Here is a 27,999-nt window from a genome sequence, read left to right as displayed (position 1 = left end):
ACGAAACCGTCTTTGCTGTTGCTTGACAGGTTTGGCATCCGGCTTGATATCGAGGCGGTGCATTGCGACATTGGGGTCGAGCCCTGGCATGTCTTCATAATTCCATGCGAAGACGTCGATATATTCCCTGATGAGAGCAATCAATTCCTCCTTCTCATCTGGGGGAAGACTGTCGCTGATGAATATAGGCTTTGGGTTGGCCTCATCACCCATGTTAATCTGGACTATTTTATCTTCAGTGGGTGGTTCTCTTTGCTCGAACCTATCGCCATATTGCATATTCAGATGGTGAACCCACGGGTCTTCCCATGTTGGCATTTGATCGTCGTCTTCCATGGTGGATGGATCGGCTGTAGCCATATTTGACATTAGGGTTTTGAAGACTTCTCCCAGACTTGTATCGGAGTCCCACTCTGAAGCATCGGGAGAGTATCCTTTCTTGGCTTTGTTAGCAATTTGATCGATGATTTGCCAACCACATTCGTCATCTGATGAAACATAACCTAAGCCTCGCCCATATTTATAATAATCCTCAGGTTTACCTTTTGGTACATATACTGCTTTGGCTGGATTACGAGGACCTCGATCGAAGTATAAACCTTCTCCGAGTGTGAAATCGTAGCCCTGCTTTTCCATGAGCTTGCGCGCTTCTGGACTATACTTGGATAGATGTCGACCAGGTTTGTCATCATCTTCGTCTTCACTTAGGAAATGATCTGGTAACGGAGAGCTTTTTCCTTTACCGTAAATCACTTCTTTAGCACCTCTTACTTTGTTCGGGATGACCATGGTTGTTCCGAAAGAATGCTGGAGGTGTTCCTTCGTTACATAGGATGATCGGATCGGCATATACAACTCAGGATTGTCGTACAGCTCTTTTATCACATCATCAAGAGACAAGGAGTACTCTAAATCATCTTTTATTGCAATATCGGCAAGTTGCCAGTTACAATCTGCATCTGACGATTGTTCATCGTCAAGATTGATTACAAAGGGTACAATGTCATTTAAAACAAAACCGCCATTGTAATCGAATCCGGCTTCAGAATCAGCTTCTTCTCCGCTGTCTGTGCCCTGGGCCGATGGTTCAGTATCGGATTCGTTACCATAAAGGAGAGAATCGGTGAAATAATTCTCATACCCCTTGAATGGTTGCTTATCCGCGACCACCGTCCTAACCTCATTGTCAGTGTCGACATACTTCAAACACTGATGGAGAGTAGATGGAATTATCACGTTACTATGGATCCAAGGCCGACCCAATAGTAAGTTGTACGAAGTCTCCGCATCGATCACATAACACGTGACTTCTGTCTTCAGATCTCCCATCTGGCACTTCACCCGGATCTTACCCAAGGGTCTTGACCCACTAGTGTTGAATCCATAAATAACAGTGCCTGTGGACGCCAACTTGCTTACTGGAATGCTGAGGAAATGCATCAATCGAAGCGGCATAATACTCACAGCAGAACCCGGATCCACTTGGATTCGGTTGACTTGGCTGGAGCCAATGTATCCGACGAAATATAACGGCCGATCGTGGTTCGAATTCTTCGTCTGCATATCTTCTTTGGTGAAAGTAATGCAGGGAAGGTTCTTAGTCGCTATGTTGCACTGTTGACTCAGCGGTTCTGGCTGTTCATGCACCGGCTTGACTTGAGTCAGAAATACCTCTGCATTGGCCAAAGCTTCTTGTAGGGCCTCCCTGGTTTCTTTGGATAATCGCAGCAACTCATACAGCGTTATCCGTGCAGGAATGTTGGCTAATTGCGCCATAATGTCGAAGCTATGCGGAGTCTTCGAGCTTTCCGGTTTGTCTCTTCCAATTGGACGACTGAAACGAGACTGCTTCGGATTCTGTACCTCTTGGGGATTCTTCTCTTTTGGTTTATTCACCGGTTGTCGTAGAGCTTCTTTACCCGGTGTGGGACTTGCAATCACTCCCATCTCCGTGAGAGTTTTGGCTGGTCCCCGCTTGTTCACCCCCTGCTCACTAGGTGGCGGATAATTGTAGTGGTATTCATTTCCGCTCCGTGTCGCAAAAGCTTCTTGTTCTTCTTCAGAGAGCAGGAAAGTGGAGATTCTTTCGTCATCTTCCCCTGGGATAGCAGAGACTCCATAACAAGACTTCCCTTTTCCTTTAGACTTCCTCCCGGATGACGAACCGGCCCATTGTTCATCTCCAATCAGATCTGGATGAACCCAAAGGATTTCGCCATTTGGGGTTGTGTGCGGCACAAGTCCCTTTTGGCGCTGTCCGTGCGGATCGTCATTCACCGTCTTCATCCCGACTTTGGTGACGCGTTTTGGCTCGAACCAAGTTGTAGGCACCGACCCAAAACTGATTGACACTGCGTTGGCCCCCACATTCTTGGCTGGTTTCGGGGTTATGACTCCTACGTCGATTAACGCCTGGATCTTGTCCTTGAGGTGGTAGCATGATCTCGTAGGGTGGTGGACCGCTCTGTGGTACGCGCAGTACTTTGGATCCGTCACTTTGCTGGCCCCTTCTTGATCCACGATCGCCGGCAACTGGATCTTGTTGTTCTCCAACAGGTATTTGAAGATGCCGGGAACTTCATCATCCTTGAAGGAGTACACTTTAGGAAACCTCGGCTCCGCAGATTTCTGCTTCTGAGGCCGTTGTTGCCATTGTCCTCGAGATTGTTGGGGTGCTTGTTGCTGTGGTTGCAATTGAAAGGTTTGATTAGCATCAACTGCATTAGCTTGTGCCTTACCTTTCCCCCGTGGGACGAAGTTTTGCTTTGGAACACTCGTCGCCGGTTGGCCTCTTTCCGCCTTCTTCCTCTTGAGGAATCGCTCAGCTTGCTCTCCCCGGATTTTCAGATCCTGCCACGTTTTGGACGGTGCTGTGCCCATTGCTTCCAACACGTCCAGCGAAAGGTTGTTGTGGCATGTCTGGAGGATGAATTCATTGGTGATCGGGTCCCGGCAGTTCATCGCCTTGTTCCGGAACCTTTTGACGAAGGTGTCGACTAACTCCCCGTCTTTTTGCTTCTCATCGAGCAGCGATCCGATAGAGATCTCGGTGTCGTCGTCGAAGAAATTTGTAAGGAACTTCGTCTCCATGTCGTCCCAACTGTTTATGCTTCCTGGCTTGAGGCGACGATACCAATCGAAGGCGGCTCCGCGAAGAGTGCCGACGAATGACCGCACCATCAGAGGCTCATTACCAGAGATCACCCCCAAGTGCGATTTGAAGTAAATCAAATGCTGGGTAGGTGAACCCATCCCATTAAACGGCGTGAAGTTAATTAGACTGAACTTCGCCGGATATGGGATTGATTCCCATTCTCTCGGGTATGGGCAAGGAATGCCTGTTTTCTTCGTCTCTTTAGCGGAGATCAATGTGTTGATTTTGCTCTCGAGGTTCTTGATCTTCAGGTTTTCGCCGGTGTTTTCGCCAGCATTCTCATTACCACCCCCTGCGTTGACGGGAGGATCATTGGTATTAAGAGCATTCGTATCCTCATCTTCCGGATTAACCGGGTTACGATGATTCTGCTCGCCTTGTTGGTTCGCCAATGCTTGGATCTGTTGGTCATGCATTTCTCTCATCTGCTGCATGGCCATCTCCATCTCAAATTTGAAACTTTCTTTCTGCTTAGCCAAAGCGTCTTCAAGCATCTTGGCCATCTGTTCTGCACTTATCATCAGGGCCTCGCGGGGTTGTCCCTCGCTGGATACTGTATTATCTGATGCAACCGCGGAGCCGGCATTAGATTCTTCATCTTCTGAAGGGCGTCTTGTCCGAATCCTACCATAGGTTGCTCGCTCTATGGTTCCGGACTGCAGACGGGTTCTAGGTCGGGAGGCTCTTAGAATCGACTCGAAATCTTCTCGTGTCGATGTTCCTTTGCTCGTCATGTTGGTGGTGACCCTCGGAAATTCTCCGTCTTCAATCACCCTTCTTCTTCGTTGGAAGCGCCTAGGCCTTGGTTTTGGCGTTTCCGCATTAAGTCTTTCAAAAACTGAAACTCTTTCGGGGACCGCCTTAATGCAATTGCATTCCGACAATACCGCCCGAATGAGTTTGGAACAGGGACATTGAATTTCCCGTTCTCGGGGACTCCTCTTCCTGGTTCTATTCGTACCCCCAGCACGATAGTACAACTCGTCATTTTGACAGTCAGAGTAACCTATCGTGTGCGGGCACGCCTTCTCAGGTATAACACTATCACTATCAGATGATAATGTTTCCATCTGAGGGTGACTTGCCTTCTTTGGGCTTTCAAAGGTTACCCGCCTCAAAACATGCCTTTTTGGGCGTGAATTTTCGGCGTGATCTTGGACTTCAATGCGCAAATTGGTGCGCGCAGCTGCCTTGAGGTCTTTGTCATGCTGGAGGTGATGGCGACCCCCAGTATGTTGAGTCGTTCTGGGCTTCTTCATCGGGCCCAAACGCTCGTGAATTGGAGCTTTGCCTCTCACGTCAGGAATTGGACCGAGGCGCTCCAAAATTGGTTTCTTCTTGCGGGATGACTCTGCATGATCTCCCGGAGAAGTTATTGGGATTGACGGCGACTTTGGTTGACTCGCCGGAGTTTGACCTTCCTTAGAAGGCTGCACTGGTTGCTTTTTGGCCTGAGTCGCCACTTCAGACTTAGGCTTCCAGACTTGTCGCTTCTTTTCTTGGGTTAAGCCCTCTCATGGCTATAACCGAAGTTGAAGTTTCACTTCGATAAACGAAGAACTCTTTTTTCAGTTTAGGTAACCAATCCTATAAAAGGCAGGTTTATCTAGATTTTCCAGATTCTTGGGGTGGAGATCCCACCTCTAGTTTCTTTTGCGCTGGAAATAGAATATAAAATTCTTCCTTTCCAGAATCAAGGAATAGAATATAAAATTCTTCCTTCCTTGTTATTCGGGTTTGCCTTCACCCTAAAAGAAGACCGGGAAATAGAATATAAAATTCTTCCTTTCTCGCACCAATCTTTCCAAAATTTGTCAATTTAGGATTCATCCTAGGAAGTTTATCCCGAATCCTAAGCAGGGATAAGTCTGCGCCTAACACGCGCTGCCGGTTTAGTCTTTTCCGCACAAAAAGACACCAGAGTTCGATTCTGGGGTATCCTATCCTGAAACCTAAGCAAGGATAAGTCTGCGCTTAACCCGCGCTGCCGGTTAGTTCCTAACCGTTAAAAAGAACACTCGTCCGCATATTCAACATTGCGGCAGGTTGTTATTAATAACACCAAAATCCATGCCTTACACGCATGGGGAATTTCATCCTGAATCCTAAGAAAGGATATGCCGACGCCTAACACGCGTCGCCGGTTTAGTCTTTCGCCGTAGAAAAAGACACCAGAATACCAGTCTGGGGTATTTTTATCCCGAAGCCTAAGTAGGGATAAGTCAGCGTCTAAAACACGTTGCTGGGCAGCCTATTCCCATAACAATGGCGAAGTCTACATATTCGGGGTTGTTTGCCGTGGACCACCGCGCGATCTAGATCCGGTCGGATCTACACGATTATGCGGGTATTATTCCACGAAGGGAATAATAGCCGGGAGGGATTAATCCACCAAGGGAATAATCGCTCGGATCTCGAGATCTAAGACCAAGCTTAGATCTGGAGTATGACCTCGTGTAGATCTCAGATCTGTTCTTTCTTCCTCTCGAGATCATGCCTTTTCTGACGTGGATGGTCACCGAGGATCAGATCTGTACGTCCAAGTCTTCAAGTCTTTAAAACTCTGGGTTTGCTCTTCAATCCGGCAGAGTTTCGGCTCTTGAAAGTTCCACCTCCGAAAATGAACATCTCTAGGCCTATTTATAGGCTCTCAGGACAGGGCCCGCAAAAAGAGAAATGCCGGCCACCGTCGGCCACTGTCGGCCACCTCTGGGTGGCCGGCACTGTGCCGAGCCACCCAGAGGTGGCTCGGCTCATGGCCGAGCCACCCCGAGGTGGCTCGGCCTTGGCCGAGCCACCTTGAGGTGGCTCGGCTTTGGCCGAGCCCCCGCGGGCGGTGTTTTCCGACTTTGGGGTGGCTCGGCTTTGGCCGAGCCACCTATGGGTGGCTCGGCTTAAGCCGAGCCCCCTTAGGTGTGGGTTTTCCGATTTTTTGAGTTATGTCCGTTTTCCGGTTTTGTCCGTGATTCGGTTGATTGAGACTCTGATTGGTTGATCTGATTTGGCAGTAAGTCGGATTCCTGATTTGGCAGTAAATCCGCTTCTGAGTTCGAGTCCGAAACTGATCTTGATTTGATCGTGATTCGTCCGAGTCTATTCTCGGTTGGATGACTCGTTGATTCCTTAATTCGTTAGCTTGATTCTGCACGCGGGTGGATTCATTCCGTTGTTCGCGTGCGATTCGTCGATCTCGTTGCCTCGTTGGTTCGTCGGTTTGTGCCGAGCTGAGCTAAGGGACCTATAAGCAATTTTATATGCCTACACGGATCAAACCTGTTTTTGATCTCGAGAAGAGCCACAATCTCGCTTGGTCGTGATTGTCACTACTGTAATTGTTTCCTTCGTGAAGCAAGAGCATAATTACATTAGTCAACCGGATCTAATCCACGGTGGTCCATGGACTAACGCGTCCCTAGCAAGAGCATAAACTACTATTGCCTTTTGTTTTATAAAAATGTAATCTTTACTTTCCTCATTGTAAGGAGATGTTATAACAAGATCAACTTGAACTTGTAATCGATAAACGGTGTAACAGGTTCGACAACAATGAAAACGATAACTTTTGACAAAAACAAACTGGCGACCACAGTGGGAGCCGACGGCCTTTCTGTGAAGGCTGTGGTGTTGCAACCAAGGATTCTCATCTTGGTTGACGAAGAGGTCGAATACGAGTTTGACCAACAGAAGTATGAAGAGTATATGTCTTCCTCCTCCAGATCATCTTCTCCTCAAAAGAGCTAGAAGATCTCTTTCATAAGGAAAGTTCGATGATCTTCAGATTTGAAGACCCAAGATGATGACCTTTGCCCCCATCACTACTACAGTTGCATCTCCTAATGCTCCTATGATGCCTGAAGAAGCGGGATCTTTAGATCTAATTCCCTCCTTGGTCAAGGAGCTTACTGCTGAAAGTGCGCCAACTCTATCCAAGAGGGCACGTCAAAGACAATACCAATGCCTTGCACGCCAACTCACCAAGGCTTTGGAGCTAGTTGACGGGATCCGTTATGAGGTGGACCTGAGGTTTAGGAAGCACCAAACACCATGATAGCAAGCAAGTACCTTTTCCTTCAAATCAGCAACGGATGAGTGGGTCTGCGTCAAAAGGACCCGTTCAACCGTTGAGGAACGCATGCAGAAACACCATGCATTGCTCGCGCATGTAAGAATCCTTATGCAGGAAGCCAAGAAGCTACAGAAAGAAGAGGTGGCCCAAAAACCATCAAAACTACACAAAGTATGGAGGAAAAAGGGAAAAAAGACACCTGAAATAGTCGAAAAAAAGAATTTGCCATGTACTGGCTCGGCCAGGGCCGAGGAGCCACCGAGCCCTGTTTTGCTCCTATTTCACCTCCTACAGTCCTTTTTGAGCCTCCATTGACCCCTGTTCCCATCACAACAAGTTCCACACCTCCCTTGAAGCTTCATGATAGCGTGGAATTATCTAGATTCAAAATGAAGATTACATATCGTCTCGATCATTTGCACGAAGATCGAGGCAAAACTCCAATTTAAAGAATGCTTGGGTCCGACAAGTGAATCCAAAACTACTCATCATATTGGGGGTCGTACGCGTCTTCCCAACAAGTCAAAGGACTCTCATGTCAAGAAAGTACCTGTAACCGCTCTCCTTGGATTGCAAGTTGAAGTCCTAGAGCAAGCTAGAGCCTCGCGCTCACAAAGACGTGTTTCTAAACGAGTGACTCTTGAGAACACCAATAAAGTGCTATATCCTCAAAAAGAAGCGTATTAGTCAGAAGACGACCACATTAAATTAGGAAAATCATACCCACACATGATAGGTTGCTTCGATGATCACATCGATAAGTTGTACTATCAGGCTGGGGTACACACAAATCTCGAAAGAGAAATACACGAGAAATGGATTCCCACCGTCCATGTACCAAGCTCATCAAGACAGTATTATCAGAATGTAACTACCCCGAAACCACTCCACAAAGGGTCTCAGTATTTAAAATACTTTCTAAAAAAACGCCAAGGCCCAAGTCAAGACGTTTTCGTAAAAGAAGGCCGTTTGTTCAAGATAATGAATTTCCAGAAGTGTCTGCCAACATGACTAGTAAAGAGAAGGCAACACAACGCTTTAGTCCTGAACCATTTGGAGAAGTATCACAGCGCATGACTTGGCTGTGGTCTGGAACTGTCAGACCTAGACCCAGGAGGTCACGATCCTCAGAAGATGAAACTTCAGATGCTTGTTCTGTGTTGGCTTTCGATGATACGGCATCTAGCGTGGGACAATCCTATGAGTTATTTATGACCAGCACAGAACAAATGACTAAAATTTTAGAGGACGCTCTAGCCATGCAAAAAGAGAACTTCAAATTTGAAATGGAGATGGCTATGTAGGAGATGAGAGGTATGCACAGCCAACAAATTGCGGCGCTGACAAATCAGCAAGGAGAGTCCAGCCGATGAAATAATCCTAACCAAGTTGATAGTGATCAAGAAGTAGACGAGAATATCAACATCGATACCCCTCTTGTTGACAATAATACTGGGGGTGGTCCCTCGGGTAATAACAATGCAAAAGAGGACTATGTCATTCCCCCCCAGGATCACTCAAAGAAAGATGCGAGTGAAGGACTCAAGATGAAAGGCCTCGAAACCAAGATCAATGCTTTAATGTCTGGTCAAGAGGTAAAGAAGACCGGTATTCCGCAACCTTATCCAAGGGAATGTGAATCAATTCTATACCCGACAAAGTTTAACCTGATTAACTTCACGCCATTCGACAGAAGAGGTTCACCCACCCAACACTTGATTTATTTTAAGTCTAACCTAGGGGTCATTTCAGGCAATGAACCTCTGATGGTACGATCATTTGTGGGAACTCTTCATGCAACTGCCTTTGATTGGTACCACCGACTCAAGCTAGGAAGTATCAAAAGCTGGGATGATATGGAGACTATGTTTCTTACCAACTTCTTTGATGATAACACTGAAGTGTCAATTGGAACACTCTTTGATGAGAAGCAGAAAGACGAAGAACTAGTTGAGAACTTCGTTAAGCGTTTCCAAAATAAGACGATGAACTGTCGAGATCCAGTCATAGAAGAATTTATTCTCCAAACGTGCCACAATAACCTTTCCTTCGATGTATTAGAAGTTATGGGCATGACACCATCCAAAACATGGAAAGAGTTGAAGGTACAAGGGGAGCAAACTGAACGCTTCCTTAAGAGGAAGAAAGCTGAAAGGGGTCAGCCGGCCAATAATACCCCAAAACAGAACTTCACCCCTCATGGTAAAGGTAAGGCGTAGTCAAATGCAACGGAAGCAAATCAGACATTCCAATTGTAACCTCAACAGCAGCCACAACAACAAACGCCAAAGCAGCAAACACCTCAATGGCAACAACGGCCTCCAAGACAACAAAAGACTACTGCAACAACAAACGCCAAAGCAGCAAACACCTCAATGGCAACAACGGCCTCCAAGACAACAAAAGACTACTGAGCCAAAGTTCCCAAAAGAATGGCAACAACGGCCTCCAAGACAACAAAAGACTACTGAGCCAAAGTTCCCAAAAGAATATTCTTTCAAGAAAGATGAGGTTCCTGGTATCTTCAAATACTTGTTGGAGAATGATAAAATTAAGCTACCCCCAATCACTGATCACGAGGGGGCTAACAAGACTACGGATCCGCGATACTGTACGTTCCACAGGACAGTCCACCATCCCACAAATACATGCTATGCCCTCAAAGATAAAATTCAAGCCCTAATCGATATGGGTATTATCACTCCAAAGTAGCCCAAAGAAAAGAAGGTGGGCGTAAATGCAGTTTCTATCAGCTTTTGTTCGGTTCCTATGTCATGGTTCCAACCAGAGCCTGTGCCAAAAGTAAAGGTGAAAATTATTAATGATGATCCTCATAGACAACGCCAGAAGGGACTTGTGCAGCACACGGCTCCTAATGGTGAAATCCTTTGGGTCCATCCAGAATTGCTCAATGATGAGCAATGGGCAAGTTCCTCATCTAAGGAGAAGTCTAAAAGTAGGGAAAAATCATGTTGTCCTACTACAGCAATTTCTGAAAAAGATGATGACGATATTCCTACTTTATCACTTTCTGAGGACGAACAAGAAGTTTTTGCTACTAGGGGTGGGAGCGAGTACCACTACAAGTATCCTGAAGCCTCCGACCCAAATGCTTAAACGTTGAATGAGCTTGGGGTGACTAGAACTCCCCCTGCACCTACAGGGAAATCCCAGCAACAACCAGCTAATAAGCAGTTCCCTTGCATAACATTCACCAAAGATGACATACAAGTTAGAAACTCAAAACACGATAGGCCTTCGTACTACACAGGATACATAGGCTCTAGCGTTGTCAACCCGATCCAAGTCGATCCGGGTTCCACTGTCAGCATCATGCTACTCCGACTGATGTACAATCTTAGGATCCCTGCAAGAAGGTTATCTTCGATAGGCACCATAATGTACGGATTCAATACCAGCAGGTCTAGACAATTAGACAAAATTCGAATAAAATGCCAACTTGGAGATTTAAAATCCAAACTTACATGCTACGTGATCGATGCTGAAACCTCCTATAATTTACTATTGGGCCGACCCTGGATCCATGGTAATCTTATAGTCCCCTTCACTCTTCATCAATGTCTAAAATATGTAGACACTAATAATGGGATAAGGACGGTGGTCATGGATAAGCAACCGTTTAAGGGGTTAGAAAACTATTTTACTGACTCCCTTCTATATGGTGCTAAATCCGACACTGAATCATCGACCCAAGGTACGGACAACAGAGAGGAAGCCAATATCAAAGCTAGGCTTGATTACAATGGTGGTTTGTACTGAATGACATTGTACCCTTTGTAATCAGTCCTCACAATGGTGAATCATTAGATGATAGTTGTAATTGGCAACTTGCCAAAGAAGTAATAAACAATGACTTAGAGTACTCTCCGTGTTTGGATGATGTAATGTAGGGATTAAACGAGAACCCTGACATACACATCCCGCTTCGGTCGCCCTGCTTAACATCAAAGCATGTCCAAGGCTCATTTAGAACAACCCTCGTCATTCATGCCAAGGCAGGGTGTGGAAAGGATTTAGTTTTCGGCAAAGGGAAAACGTTCCCATCGTCAAATCCATTTTTGAAGGAAAATAGCGACGAAGAGAAACCCAGACCTCACCTCTCCAAGTATAGTCAACAATCGCGTGATTTAATGAAGAAATGGGGATATAATTTCGCTCTTGAAGAAGGTCTCTGTTTTGGTCGAAGCCCACGAGTCCCACCTCATCCGGCCTATGTACCGAAAGGAAAACCCGATAATTACTATAGCTATAAAAGGATCCTAGGCTACGCTTCTTCATCCGATGAAGAATGTTACTGGCAGGTCCTCGATCAATTACCAAATAAGGATGGATACTCATCTGACTCTTTCGATTGGGATTCCGATGTTAGCCTTGGAAAAATATTCAAAAGCTTGATGTCGAATATGGCCATGGTCGATCCTGCCATGATTGAGGAAGACGATCAATTGCCAACTTGGGAAGACATGTGGATTCATCACCTGAATATTCAGTATGGGGATCATTTTGAGCAAAGGGAACCACCCACCAAAGACAAAGTAGTTCAAGTAAACATGGGAAACGAAAAGAATCTGAAACCCATATTCGTCAGTGATAGTCTTCCACCAGATGAGAAGAAGGAATTGATCGCCCTCATTAGGGAGCACATAGACGTCTTTGTTTGGAACTATGAGGATATGCCAGGACTTGATCCAAATGTAGCGATGCACCGCCTCAACATCAAATCGGATGCTAAACCCGTTAAACAAGCACAGAGATGATTTCGTCCACAGATTATGGAGGCAATTAAGACAGAAGTTAAGAAATTAATTGTCTCTTGTTTTATCAGAGAAGAGTAACATCCCGATTGGGGTGCAAATATCGTACCGGTCTTTAAAAAGAACGGAAAAATCAGGATCTGTATCGACTTTAGAGATTTGAACACCGCTTGCCCAAAAGACGATTTTCCTCTTCCAATCATGGATGTTATTATCGATAACACGTGCGGATTTGAGAGAATGTTCTTTATGGATAGATTTTGACAGATTTTTGGGTTACAATCAAATAAAGATGTACCCGGACGACGAAAAACACACCGCATTCAGAACTCCTCTCGGGGTCTTCTGCTACACGGTTATGCCTTTCGGATTAAAGAATGCAGGCGTGACATCAATGAGCGATGTCAAAGATTTTCCAGGAACACCTCCGGAAAACCGTCGAATGCTATGTCGACGACCTAGTCATGAAAAGTCATAATAAAGACGATCATATCAAAGATTTGAGGATGATGTTCAATCTCATGCGCACTCACCAGTTAAAGATGAACCCCACTAAGCCTTTCCTCAGAATGTCCAGCTGTAAGTTTCTGGGATTCGTCATCACCATGAAGGGTATTCGTATTGACCACAACAAAGTGAAAGCAATAAACGAATTGCAACCCCAGAGAAACCTTAAAGAACTCAGAGGATTGTAAGGGCGGCTTGCCTATATTCGTCGTTTCATCTCGAATCTATCCGGGAAATACCAACCATTTTCCAAACTCACCAAGAAAGGTGTGTCGTTCATTTGGGATGACGTGTGTCAAAAGGCATTCGAAGATATCAAAGCATATATAGCGAATCCTCCTGTTCTCGTAGCACCGAAGTCAGGTAAACCGTTCTTGATCTATATTAAAGCGATGAACCACTCGTTAAGTGATTTGCTCACACAAGACGATGACAACGGTCACGAACAGGCCGTCTATTACTTAAGCCGAACTTTAATAGGTGCTGAATCTCGGTATCTAATGATTGAGAAAGAATGTCTCGCTTTGGTATTCGTCATCCAAAAGATGCGACATTATCTTGTTGGATAGATAATCTACATCATTTCAAATGTTAACCCAGTTCAGTTATTCATGGTGCAACCGGCCTCTATGAATTGAAGATTAGCAAAATAGGCCCTACTTCTGTCCTAATATGATTTGCACTTCAAACAACAGAAGTCAGTCAAAGGACAGGTGATTTGCGATCTTTTGGTAGCTAACCCTACAACTGATGCAGCCGAATTGTATGAAGATTTGTCAGATGAAACTCATGAGGTCAATGTTATTTCTCATCAACACATTTGGTAATTATACTTCGACGGCCCTTCCCGAGCAACCAACACGGCAAGCACTCCCGGTAATTCTAAAATCTCCGTAGGAGTCGGAATCGTCCTAGTCTCCCCAGAGAAGCATGTGATACCCCGAGCCTACTCATTGATAGGAAAATGCTCCAATAACATAGCCGAGTATAACGCGTAGCTTATCAGGCTCAGCTTTGCCAAAGAGCCGGGGGTCAAATATCTCAAACCTTTTGGCGATTCTCAATTGATAGTTAATCAAGTTCGAGGAGAATATGAAGTCAGGAATCAAGACTTAATACCATATCATAAAATGGCCATCGAGATGGCGGGTTCATTTGAAGAATTTTTCATCGAATACATTCCACGTCTCCAAAATGCATATGCAAATGCGTTGGCATCATTAGCAGTATCTTTGGCGCAACCTCTCGATATAGAACAATGGGTTACTATCAGAACTCACCAACTTTTTGTACCAAAATGCACTTTGGATATCAAAGAGGCGCATACGGCCAAAATTGAACTTGAACCTTGAGGTTAGCAATTCTCTATTATCGATTACGTCGTGCATGGAATCTTACTACAAGATACAAAAGAAAGAGACTTGGTTTGACGAAGGGCACCGAGATTCTATTACAACTTAACAACCCAAGCATTATATCGTCACGCGTATGATGAGTTGCTACTTAGATGCCTCTCAACAAAAGAAGTGGAAGAAGCTATCAAAGAAGCTCATGATGGAACTTGTAGTGCACATAAACCCGGTCCCAAGCTTTATGATCGTCTTAGAAGAATGGAATATTATTGGTCAACCATGGTCAAGGATGCGGTTGGCTACGCCCGACGGTGCCACGCATGCCAAATACACGCAAATTACATGCATCAACCCCGAAACACCTATACCCATCAGCCACTTCATGGCCATTCGAGACATGGGAATGGATATCGTCAGTCCTATCTTCCCGCCGTCGGTCAAAGGGGACCGTTTCATTGTGGCAATCACCGATTTTTTTTCAATGTGGGCTGAAGCAGTGCCATTAAGAGAAATGAAGACTAGCAACATCATCAAGTTTATTAAACACCATATCATCTATCGATATGGAGTTCCGAGAAGAATTGTACACGACAACGGCCCTCAGTTTGTGAGCAATGCCTTTATTAACTTTTGCGGGAAATTCAGAATCGAAGATGTCTCGTCAATGGCATATAATCCCACAGCAAATGGATTAGCGGAGGCGTTTAATAAGACAATCATAAAGATTTTGTCAAAACTCCTGAGAACTAATAAGCGAGACTCAGTTGACAAACTTGGTGAAGCCCATTGGGTCTATCGTACCAAAGTTCGCACGCCTACCGGAGAGACTCCATACTCATTGGTGTATGGATGCGAAGCTGTTCTTCCCTTAGAAATCCAAATTCCATCCCTCCGTATCTCTCTCACAATAGGGATGATGACAGATGAACAACACAAAAAACAGCTCAAAGAACTTAAGATGTTGGATGAGAGGTGCTTGGAAGCTCAACAGCAAATCGAATTTTACCAAGCCAGAATCTCTCTTGCTTTTGACAAAAGAGTTAAACAACGAAGCTTCAAAGAAGGAGACTTGGTTCTCATCGTCCAGCGGCCAATGATACTCAACTCAAAGAAGAAAGGTAAGTTTCAACCCAAATGGGAGAACCATTTGTGATAGAGATGGTCTACTGCAATGGTGCATACCGTTTATTCACCCAAGACAGTGACAAGATCATGATGCAAATAAATAAAAAATTCCTAAAAAAGTACTATCCTTAGTACGTTCAGGATAACTTTTTAAACGGGAAGTTCCTGGAGAATACCGTACAAGGTATTCTTAAGGATAACCCGAGATTAACGAATTATTCGAGATGAAGACCTATCTTCTAAACAATTCATCCTTAATAATTTCCGAAAAGTGATCAAGACTACCACTGTGACCTTTTGAGAACTCTTTCGCTGAGATGAGATTTAATGACTTTATTTAGTTAATCTTCCCTCACAAAGTTCCCACCTTGTTTGTACAGTTAACACTCCCAGTGTTAAAGTCCTAACACGATACTCTGAAGGTTAAGCTGCCAATCCATGGCAATTAACAACCCCCTTTTTTCACGTTAAGCCTTTGTCACTTGATGTGAGAAACCCCAACCAAACGAGTCATACAAATCAAAATTCTAGCTTTTATTTGTATCTTACTCCCATTGCTTTCAAGCCAAACCTATAAAAGTTAGGGCCGAAATTGGAATTTCACCTCAATAAATGAGGAATTCTTTTCTTGGATTAAGTAACCAATTCTATAAAAGCTAGGGTTGTTTGAATCTTTCCGATTCACGGAGTGAAGATCTCACTTTTAGTTTCACCTTTCTCGATTCTAGGGGTGGAGATCCCACCTCGAGTCTCCTTTGCAACTGGAGATGGAATATAAAATTCTTCCTCTTCAGTTTTGGGGGATAGGATATAAAATTCTTTCTCTTTCATTTTGGATTCGTCTTTACCCTAAACAAGGCCTGGGGACAGAATATAAAATTCTTCCTCTCCAGTATAGGGTTTGTTTTTACCCTGAGAAAAGACATAATTCTCAACTTTAAATCCGTACACTTCATGCACGGGGAACTTTATCTCGACTTCTAAATAAAGATAAGTCTACGCCTAACACGTGTTGCCGGTTAGTGTTTTGTCGTAAAAAGGACAAAAATCCATATATTCCACATTGTGACAGATTGTTATTAATAACACCGTAATCCGTGCATTACACGTATGGGGAATTTTATCCCGAATCCTAAGTAGGGATAAGTCAGCGCCTAACACGCGTTGCCGGTTTAGTCTTTCACTGATTGAAAAAGACATCAGAATACAAGTCTGGGGAATTTTATCCCGAAGCCTAAGAAGGGATAAGTCAGCGCCTAACACGTGTTACCGGGTAGTCTATTCCCATAAAAAATGACCAAGTCTACGTATTCAATATCGTAGCACTAAAATGGTTAACTCTTTTAGCACAACGTTACATATGAAACGGACATAGACAATTCATATGCTAGCCCGACCCAAACGGTAGTCGGTAAAGGCTCATCAAACCCGTTGATGGCTGAGGATTTGCTAAAAATCCTAAAGTCTATATCTAACACGTGTTGCCAGTTGGTCCGTTCCCGTAAAAAAAAGACCAAGTCTACGTATTCAATATCGTAGCACTAAAAGAGTTAACTCTACATCAAGCTTATGACTAAGAATTTGTTGCTCTAATTTTGATAATTCTTCGACATAGGTCTGCTCAAGCTCACATTGTAGTTCCGACTTAAAAGATTCTTTAGAGATAGATAAAATTCTGGTAGCTTCCTCCTCCATTTTGGCTAATCTCTCTTCTGAGAGCGTCACCTTGTTGGATATCACAAGCTTGCCATGCTCTTCCCTGGCCCTGGTCACCTCCAAAATAGCCCTTCACACTTCCGCCTCCGCAAGCTTTCACTTAAGCTCTGCTATCTCTCTGTCGGTAGAAGCTATGGAAGAATCAAGCTCGTGTATATGGGCCAATTCTCTCAGAAAGAACCTCCTTCACCTGGTCCACCCGTTTTCTCTGAGCCTGAATCCCGAGCTCGGTAGATGCTCGAGCTTCACACCGGGATTGTAGATGGGTCTCCATCTGAGCAGTAACATAACCAAGAGCACCAATGGATCAGAGCTCTTGCAGCCTTTTAAATTCATGCTCTAGCCGCTTCAGGTCATCGGTCAATGCATCTGTAATTTTTGGCGAGCCAACGTCCCTCACCAAGGCTATTTTGCGCTCGAGGAAAGGTCAGAATTGATTGAAAGGGAGCCCTTTCTGCAGAAGTTTGTCGATCAATGACCCCGCAAAATTGAAAAAGTGGCTGACCTCCAAATAGAGGATGAGCTTCTCCGGATTATCATCCGACAATAATGCCTTAATCGTGTCCCAGAGTTGAGGCGACAATCCTATAAAAAGAGAAGAGATGAATATTCCAAAGTATAAAACAATTCTAAGTCAAGACATGGTGCGAAATTTACCAATGCCTACGGAGCTTTCTTCAGCTAAACGCATCACGCTCGGTTTCGTTTGTACGACTTCATGAGTCCCAGGAAGCACGGTGGGCGTAGCAGCCGTTGAAGCACCAACTTCTTTGGTTGCTCTCACGGTTTGTTCAGTTAGTTCCCACCAATAGTTCCAACACTCGCTGTAGCCAGCGTCCTTGAAAGAATTAGGAGTTGCGTCTCGAGAGCTGATGACTGGGCCTCGACGACAATCCCTGCCAACAGCAAGAAATCAAGACCACCAGATTCATCAAACCCTCCAATAAGAGTAGTTGTATCAGTCATAGTGACTGGTCCTACGATTAGAACTCTCCTATGGTTAATTGGAAACTAACAAATGAATATGTCACATGGGAATAAAAATCATACTGGTAGGCTAATCAGCTGTGTTCATCAGTTCGACAGCCTCACGCTTATCTTCAAAAAGGCTATCATCAGAGCCTGGAGAAACAGGAAGCGGATCGGGTGAGGGTACACCCGTTTCTCCAAGGACCGCATCACAGAAGGCTCCCTCCTCACCTAAATCCTCTACTGAAACACCTACAAAGAATCAAATTGTTAAAGTAGAAAGAGGAAAAGCCGAGAATGCACAATAAGAGAAAGTCAAATTCACCTTCGGTAGCTGCACCGGGTTCCACAGCCTTATTACTCAGGACCCCTTCTTGTAATTTTTCTAAGAGGGTAAGAAGCATAGAAACGATTAGCGGAGACACAAATTCCGAATCGTTCATCTCCCGCCAAATAAAAGACCTATACCCGATGTTAGATGTACCTAGATCTCCAACTCTTTCACCTGTATCAGTCTACGTCGGAATCCACAACAGCTTCAACATTTGTACCTGCTTCAGCACCTACAGGTTCCTCTGCCATAACCTCATCCATTAGTCGGGAAAAGTCAGATCTTTCGAAGTCATCAAATATGGGAGAAAGAGGATCATATTCCTCTTCACCTTCTTCACGACCTCCTGAGACACAGTAATGACTAAGTCTAGGAATTAATAAATGGAACAGTCAAAGGTTCACAAAGAGTTAAAACATTACCCTCTCTACCGATGGGAATGTCAATGCTAGGCCTCGTTCCCAAAGACGGGAGTCCACCACGTCGTTTGGAAGCTAATTTTTTACGCTTAGCAGTGGGAACCTCCTCCGGATCAGTGACTCACTCATGAGTAAATTTAGAACGTGACTCTAGCCCTGGAGTGACTTGAGTTGTAGGCTGAGATATTGTCTGACGTATAAGTTGGGGCTCTTCTTCTTCCTCCTCCTCGGAAGCCACACCTGGGAGTTCAACCGACATCTTATTAGGATAAGTCAATAAAACTTGCATCTTCGGCTTCTTCGGAGCCAGTGAAGGTTTAGATAATTTTGAGCGGCGAGCTCGATCAGCTACTGCTAACTTAATTAATTCTAAGGAGAGAGGATCTAATAGACCTGTTCTCAACTCTTCTTCATCGTCGCTGACTCTGGCCTCTTGGCCACTCGCAATATCAGTTGTCGGGATCTTATCATTGGGAGGAAAGATGGCTTCCTTCTGCCTCTCCTGGCCAGAAGGACCCACATGTTCTTTTCCTCTTCTTTTTTTAAGGTTAGCCTCATACATCATTTGAGTGGCAATCCGAATAGCTTCTTCGTCCACCAACTCTATGATCGACCATATGGGCACGGACTCATTGGCTGCCAAAAGCCATCGGTACTGTAGAAAAGTCGCCTCCAACTTGCGCTCAACACCTGGGAGTTTGAACTTGGCACCAGTGTAGCCAGTTATACTCCACAGCCATGCCCTAGCCCCATGTATTAATCCACCATGAGTCCGGAGTTGTCGATTTGGGTTCCCGATATAAATCTGGTCGAAGCCGAATTGGTGCGCGAACCGACACAGCAAGTATAGCTCTTCATAGTAGCGATTCTGTACCCGGAAGATCAAGTAGCCCGACCGGATATTGATCAACCAATCGAAGAAACCAGAATCAAGGGAAGTCTGATCTGTACCCGGATCCTCCGTATCGACCAGTGAGTCTCCATATTGACTCAAAAATCACGGGAAGCAAGTAGGGAAGACCCAACACTTCTAGTTTTGAAGTTACCTCTTAATCTTCGCAAACCCTCGTCCTTTCCATTTACAGCTGCCTATTAATTAGAGAAAAGGAACAGATGAGTCTGCATAAGTAGGGGCCGACATCATATCCGAATGGTGGAGGACGAGCCAAGCCATCAATGGTGAGAGGGATTTGAGCTGATGGTTCACCCTCCCCTTGAGTGAACACCTTCATAATATGACGAAGCCCTCTATGAATATCTGTAGTCATTGCCGGAAGAAGAGCCAGATTTTTCCAATGAGCAAGTAGAACTGCAGGATAAAAAACTTCTAGAGACAACACATCAGTAGATTGGTACTGATGCGGCATAAACATGTACCAAAAAGATTGCAAGTGCACAACCGTGTCAAGTTATAGTATAAAAAATATCGATCCCACGAGGAAGATGAATTTAAGAGATTATTAGAAATGATTCTTATGTTTTGTGCGTGACAATTAGGAATAAAGAATAAGTGTGATTGTGATGAGTGGTTGTTTTGATTTATGTGCAAGAGATAATAAATTGAATTTTAGAGAAGAAAGAATCAAAGAATAAATGAAATCACAAGGCAAGAAAGAAGAATGAATAAAATCAAGAAATAAACCAAGAATGAAAAGAAAATTTAAGAAAGTTAAGATGAAGGATTCAAAAGAGGTAAGAAATCTAGAATATAATCCACTAACCAATTTCAATTACAAAATACAAACTATTCTCTTTTTATCAAATTTCAACTTAGATTTATTAAGCATAGATTATCAAACCATTTAAGGAAAGTGTAACCTATCAAATTATCATCTAAGTTAAAATTACTATTCATGATAAGAATAACAACATGATAATAATCCTAGATTCATAAGTATAACCTATCAAACCATTTAAGGAAAGCATAGATTATCAAATTCTTCTTCTACCGATTAGTTCTCTAGTTGATTATCCTAAACATGAACATTTTAAGTACAAGAGAATAATTCATACAATATAAAGGAAATTAGACTAGTTTCATACAATTCTAAGATTCTTACAAGAATTAAATTCACATCTTAAGAAATAAAAACAAGAAAAAGAACTAATTACAAAAATAAAAAGAAAAGAAAAATCTAAACTATAAACAAGAAATAAATCTAATTACAAAGAAAATAAAAATCTAAACTACAAAATAAATTGCAGAAATTAAATGCAAGAAAAATAAATCTACTCTACAAATTAAAGTGCAAAAAGAAATAAAAAGACAAGAAAATAAATCTACACTACAAGCATGAATTTAAATCTAACTAATAAGCAATAATAAAGAAATTACTAAAAAGAAATAAAAGAGAAAAGAAATGCAAACCTTCAAATTGCTCTTCATCTCCATCCTCATCATTCAACAAAGAGGAGAAAGAACAAATTTAAAGAGGAAAAAATTATTTTTATTAATTGCAACTAAAGTTACAATTTTTGGAAGGCCTTCTCAATTAAGAGTAGCCCTCCTCTCCAAAAGGAGTTTACAAAATTTTCACACCTCTAACCCCTCACTCTCTACCCCTATTTATAGTAATCTTCAATGAATATGAGCCATTGGATTTGTCTTGAGCCCCAAGTAACAATCTCCACCTTTGAATTTGGTTTTTGTTCTTCTCTAGCCCAATCTTCATTTGATTTTTTTCAAGGAGAAAATAAACATTGCAAGTCCGGCCCATCCAATGCAATCTACAGCAAATCCATGACCGGCCCAATTTGATTTCAAAAATCAAAAGAAAATCCAACTTCCCATTTGATTTTTAGCAGCAACCAAAGCAAAGACCGGCCCACTTTGAGCACTTAAAAGCCTGGTCCACTCAAATGTTTAAAATCCAAGTTCGGTTTATTTTGAGCAACCAAGCAAATCTTCAGCAGTCCACTCATTTATTCATGTAAGCCAGTTTGGCCTATTTCATTTGATTTGTACATTTGCAGCAACAATGTCCATAAGCAAATCCGGCCCAATTCAATATCCAGCCCAATTGCAATTGTTTAAATCAAGTCCGGTCTGCATTCTTGTAATCTTTGCATCCAAGTCCGGTGATTTCAACTTTTTGCAATGCAGGCATCGATGCCTGCCCTTCTCCTTTTGCTGTCCGCAGAGTTCCTCTTCTATTGGCTTTTGGACTTGGATTTTGGGCTTTTGCTTGGGCTTTTGGGCTTCTTGATTTCTTCATGTATTTATTTTGGGCTTTGGCATTTCTTGGGCTTTTCTTCTTTTTCTTAGCTTGGGCTTTTGGATAATTTGGAAATTGATTTTCCAATTGGCTTCATTTCTTCATTTAATCATGGGCTTTTTGTTGAGAGATGGGAATTTGAGATTTATTCTTCATTAACCTGCAATTAAAAGATAAAAACAATTATTAGTGGTATATTTATTCATATAAAATAGATAATGAGGGTATAAAATTGTAATAAAATGTGATTATCAAATACCCCCACACCTAAACTTTTGCTAGTCCTCTAGCAAAGAAAATAAAAAGAAAATCCTAACTCACTTTCGCAGGAATCGCGGTTGTATTTAGCGCATACAACAAGCCTTTAAACCCCTAGGTTACCCTAGTGGACGAGTTGTAGTCTCGTGAGGGTTTGCAGTGAATATACCCACAAAATTCGGTCAACTTGCCAAGTTAAATAAGTCAGTAAATAACAGATTTTCCTTGATATATTTAAACATTCTAATTGAAGCTAGTTAATAATCAAGAAAACGTTTTTATATATAACTCCAATGTAAATCCCCTAGAAAATCTTTTTCATTATAGCAATACAAAACCAAGTCAAATCTTAGAAATTTAATTAAAAAGTTTTGAAAAGAACATGCTAACTCTTTGTTTTAAATAACTTTTAAGTTTCTTGATCAAAAATTATTTTTCAAGACCATATATACAAAACAACAATATATAAAAACAATTGTTAGTGTTATATATATGTATATTTTTTCCACTCTCTAATTCTTGGTGATTGTTTTCTATTTTAACGGGCTTTCTAAGTGACCATTTAACGAGTTTTGGGCCAATGAATCCCAACCCAATTGGGCTTAGGTCATTAAGTATAGAGATACTCCTTGGGCTTAATTGCTCAGTCAACTTAGGCTTTATAAGATAGAATCACCTTGAATGTAAGAGGTTTTTTTTTTTTGTGCCCATTTTTCGTACTCTTCTTTTATAAGGTTAGTTTTTTTTAATATATATTTGTGTAAGTATATATAGTCTTTAAAAAAATTGTGTAAATCAAGATAACTTGAAAAAATATTTTCAACTCTAAGTTAAGCATGCAAAAAATTTATTATTTTTAATTAAAAATCTAAGGTAAGACTTAAGTAAAGTATACTAGTTGAAAAATCATTTCTTAAGAATTTTATTTGGAGTTATCATAAAAGGTGAACTTGAATATGTCACTAACTAAGAATTAGAAAATTTAAAATCTATCAATTTGATCAATTATTACTTAACTCTATTAATTTGGCAAATGATAATATTTTTATAAATTTTTTTTAACAAAAAGAAATAAAAATGCAACTAAAAAGGTAAAATAAAGAGGAAAATATATATTTCTCACCCCCACACCTAAATTTTGCATTGTCCTCAATGCAAATTCGCTGAAGCATAAAGTAAAGCAGATAAAATTAAAGAACTTACAGTTGTTCGGTTGACAATGATGATAAGGATCTGTAATTACTATTAGTATGAGGATGAAGAAATCAAATAAGAGGAAAAAAAAAATTGTAAGTAATTAAAATTTTTTTTTAAACCTATGTTACTTATTCAAATTTTTTTGTTGTTGTTGTTTTTTTTTAAAGTGAAAAAAAAGTGAGAAAATATGTATATATTTTTTTTCTTCTTCTTTTTTTATGAGGAAATATGTATGTATTATATATTTTTTTAGAAACTATCCCAAATATTTCTTTTTTTTTATATATGTGAAAAGCAAAATGAGGAAATATGTATATATATATGTTTTTTTTAGTTTTTTTTTTGGAAAAAAAAGTTTTTTTTTAAAAAAACTTTCTACTTTTTTTAAAGTTCGTTTTTTTTTAATATGAGCAAATAATATTCTACTTTTTTTTAAAAGTTCGTTTTTTTTTAAGATTAAAGGAAGGAAAATTATCCCAGGGAAGCCAAATTTTTTTTTTTAAGGAAAGAAAAAAAAATAGTTTTTTTTAAGGAAAGAAAATTAGTTTTTTTTTAATATATGAGAAGATAAAGAAAACGAGAAAATCCTAACTAAAACAAATCAAATCAATCACTTTTCAATCAACTCTAATTCTAAGGTTTAGCCTAACTCAACTAGACCAGCTCCTAACCAAAAAATTCCTACAGTGAAAAGATGAAAGTTTTACCCAGGTAGTTAGCCAGGTAAGGATAGTACTAGAGGGTGATCAGTGATCAATTAAGTACCTCGTTCCTTGCGGAGCGCATTACGCAACCCCTAAACCTTGCCTTAGACACCAACTAATCTGAGAAAACTTAAACCGGTTCACTTAAGAATTTCTTGTTCCTTATTGAGCTCGAGTCCTTAGGGCCAACGTCTAATGAGTTTTAGAAGGCTTGGGTTTGTGAAGTGAGGAATTAGTGATTTGTGGGCTAAGGAAAGGGTGATGAAATCCCTTACCTTATCTTGATTTGGGGTTTTGCCCTTAAGAATGTTTTAAGTATGTGTCAAATCAAGTGCTACAATCACTTTGTTGAATTCCTACTAATTATATGAAATGCACACCTAAGAATTAAAAGCAACTAAAAAGGATGGTAAAAAGAAAATCTTTTTTTTTTTAATTAGGGTTAACAATCAAACAAAAGAGAATGGAGAAAATTGTTTGAATTTATTATCTTGTTAGTATTTATTCAAGTGGAGGGTGGATTTTATTATGGTCAACAAAAAAAATTTTTTTTTTTTAAATCCTAATTGTCTCTAATTGTGAGAAACTAACTAAAGGTGTGGAATTGAAAATATTAGAAAGAAGACTTACCACAAGCGAATCTCCAATTTCTCAATCTCCAATTCTTTGATCTTTAATCTCCAAGTAGTTCTTTCACAAAAACACACAAGTTAAAGGCGCCAAAAACTTGATGCGGCATAATTATGTACCAAAATTGCAAGTGCACAATTTATCAAGTTATAGTATAAAAAGATATCGATCCCACGAAGAAGGTGATTTTAAGAGATTATTAAACTTGGTTCTTATGTTTTGTGCGTGACAATTAGGAATAAAGAATAAGTGTGATTGTGATGAGTGGTTTTTTTGATTTATGTGCAAGAGATAATAAATTGAATTTTAGAGAAGAAAGAATCAAAGAATAAATAAAATCACAAGCCAAGAAAGAAGAATGAATAAAATCAAGAAATAAACCAAGAATGAAAACAAAATTTAAGAAAGTTAAGATGGAGGATTCAAAAGAGGTAAGAAATCTAGAATATAATCCACTAACCAATTTCAATTACAAAATATAAACTATTCTCTTTTTATCATATTTCAACTTAGATTTATTAAGCATAGATTATCAAACCATTTAAGGAAAGTGTAACCTATCAAATTATCATCTAAGTTAAAATTACTATTCATGATAAGAACAACAACATGATAATAATCCTAGAATTCATAAGCATAACCTATCAAACCATTTAAGATAAGCATAGATTATCAAATTCTTCTTCTACCGATTAGTTCTCTAGTTGATTATCCTAAACATGAACATTTTAAGTACAAGAGAATAATTCATACAATATAAAGGAAATTAGACTAGTTTCATACAATTCTAAGATTCCTACAAGAATTAAATTCACATCTTAAGAAATAAAAACAAGAAAAAGAAGACTAATTACAAAATTAAAAAGAAAAGAAAAATCTAAACTATGAACAAGAAATAAATCTAATTACAAAGAAAATAAAAATCTAAACTACAAAATAAATTGCAGAAATTAAATGCAAGAAAAATAAATCTACTCTACAAATTAAAGTGCAAAAAGAAAATAAAAAAGACAAGAAAGTAAATCTATACTACAAGCATGAATTTAAATCTAACTAATAAGCAATAATAAAGAAATTACTAAAAAGAAATAAAAGAGAAAAGAAATGCAAACCTTCAAATTGCTCTTCATCTCCATCCTCATCATTCAACAAAGAGGAGAAAGAACAAATTTAAAGAGGAAAAAATTATTTTTATTAATTGCAACTAAAGTTACAATTTTTGGAAGGCCTTCTCAATTAAGAGTAGCCCTCCTCTCCAAAAGGAGTTTACAAAATTTTCACACCTCTAACCCCTCACTCTCTACCCCTATTTATAGTAATCTTCAATGAATATGAGCCATTGGATTTGTCTTGAGCCCCAAGCAACAATCTCCACCTTTGATTTATTTGATTTTCAAAAGAAAAATGAAATCACAAGGCAAGAAATATGAATTAATAAAATCAAGAAATAAAACTAAGAATGAAAAGAAAATTTAAGAAAGTCAAGATGGAGGATTCAAAAGAGGTAAGAAATCTAGAATATAATCCACTAACCAATTTCAATTACAAAATATAAACTATTCTCTTTTTATCATATTTCAACTTAGATTTATTAAGCATAGATTATCAAACCATTTAAGGAAAGTGTAACCTATCAAATTATCATCTAAGTTAAAATTACTATTCATGATAAGAACAACAACATGATAATAATCCTAGAATTCATAAGCATAACCTATCAAACCATTTAAGATAAGCATAGATTATCAAATTCTTCTTCTACCGATTAGTTCTCTAGTTGATTATCCTAAACATGAACATTTTAAGTGCAAGAGAATAATTCGTACAATATAAAGGAAATTAGACTAGTTTCATACAATTTTAAGATTCTTACAAGAATTAAATTCACATCTTAAGAAATAAAAACAAGAAAAAGAACTAATTACAAAAATAAAAAGAAAAGAAAAATCTAAACTATGAACAAGAAATAAATCTAATTACAAAGAAAATAAAAATCTAAACTACAAAATAAATTGCAGAAATTAAATGCAAGAAAAATAAATCTACTCTACAAATTAAAGTGCAAAAAGAAAATAAAAAAGACAAGAAAATAAATCTACACTACAAGCATGAATTTAAATCTAACTAATAAGCAATAATAAAGAAATTACAAAAAAGAAATAAAAGAGAAAAGAAATGCAAACCTTCAAATTGCTCTTCATCTCCATCCTCATCATTCAACAAGAGGAGAAAGAACAAATTTAAAGAGGAAAAGATTTTTTTTATTAATTGCAACTAAAGTTACAATTTTTGGAAGGCCTTCTCAATTAAGAGTAGCCCTCCTCTCCAAAAGGAGTTTACAAAATTTTCACACCTCTAACCCCTCACTCTCTACCCTTATTTATAGTAATCTTCAATGAATATGAGCCATTGGATTTGTCTTGAGCCCCAAGTAACAATCTCCACCTTTGAATTTGGTTTTTGTTCTTCTCTAGCCCAATCTTCATTTGATTTTTTTCAAGGAGAAAATAAACATTGCAAGTCCGGCCCATCCAATGCAATCTGCAGCAAATCCATGACCGGCCCAATTTAATTTCAAAAATCAAAAGAAAATCCAACTTCCCATTTGATTTTCAGCAGCAACCAAAGCAAAGACCGGCCCACTTTGAGCACTTAAAAGCCTGGTCCACTCATATGTTAGAATCCAAGTTCGGTTTATTTTGAGCAACTGTAAGCAAGTTTGGCCTATTTCATTTGATTTGTACATTTGCAGCAACAATGTCCATAAGCAAATCCGGCCCAATTCAATATCCAGCCCAATTGCAATTGTTTAAATCAAGTCCGGTCTGCATTCTTGTAATCTCTGCATCCAAGTCCGGTGATTTCAACTTTTTGCAACTAAGTCCAATTCAAACTTCTTTGGTCATTTTCCTCTTTGACTTTTGCTTCATGGGCTTCTAAAATGCTACAAAATAGAGAAGAGAGATTTAGAGGGGTTTTACATTTAATAATATTTATTTATATTTTCATTCAATTATGTGGAAACTAAGCTAACAACAATTATTAATGGTATATTTATTCATATAAAATAGATAATGAGGGTATAAAATTGTAATAAAATGTGATTATCAGGTACGGAACCACACACTTCTTTAACCAGATGGCGAGGTAGCCGACAAGTAACGTAATGGGTTGGATCGGTTTCACCGCTTGCCACAAAAATGTTTGGAACTTGGTTCCAGCAGCAAAATCGTCTTCAATGCTAGCTGTAGTGTAAGACTAGGGGTTGGACTTTTCGATTAGCTCGTTAACTTCGGAGGGGATCAGCAGCGTCAACTCATGTATCACTTCACCCGAGCTACCGTCTATGTTCTTGAATAGATAATCCGCAAATTTCTTCAAACTGATTTCCCATCGGAAGACCAAAAACCTTTGTGCATCTCATGTAGCGCCAACCCCAGCTCACCATACTTGGTCAAAAATGTGTTGGTGTCGGGGTTGTAAAGCTCCAACAGCACCAGGAAGTGAGGAACGCTGATTGGTAGCCCACAAGTGGTGGTACGGATAGCTGTATACAAACCACTAGCTTTCAACTCCTCATC

Source organism: Asparagus officinalis, chromosome 7 (assembly GCF_001876935.1).
Source record: "Asparagus officinalis chromosome 7, Aspof.V1, whole genome shotgun sequence".
NCBI lineage: Eukaryota > Viridiplantae > Streptophyta > Magnoliopsida > Asparagales > Asparagaceae > Asparagus > Asparagus officinalis.
Note: the sequence above shows the minus strand (reverse complement) of the source record.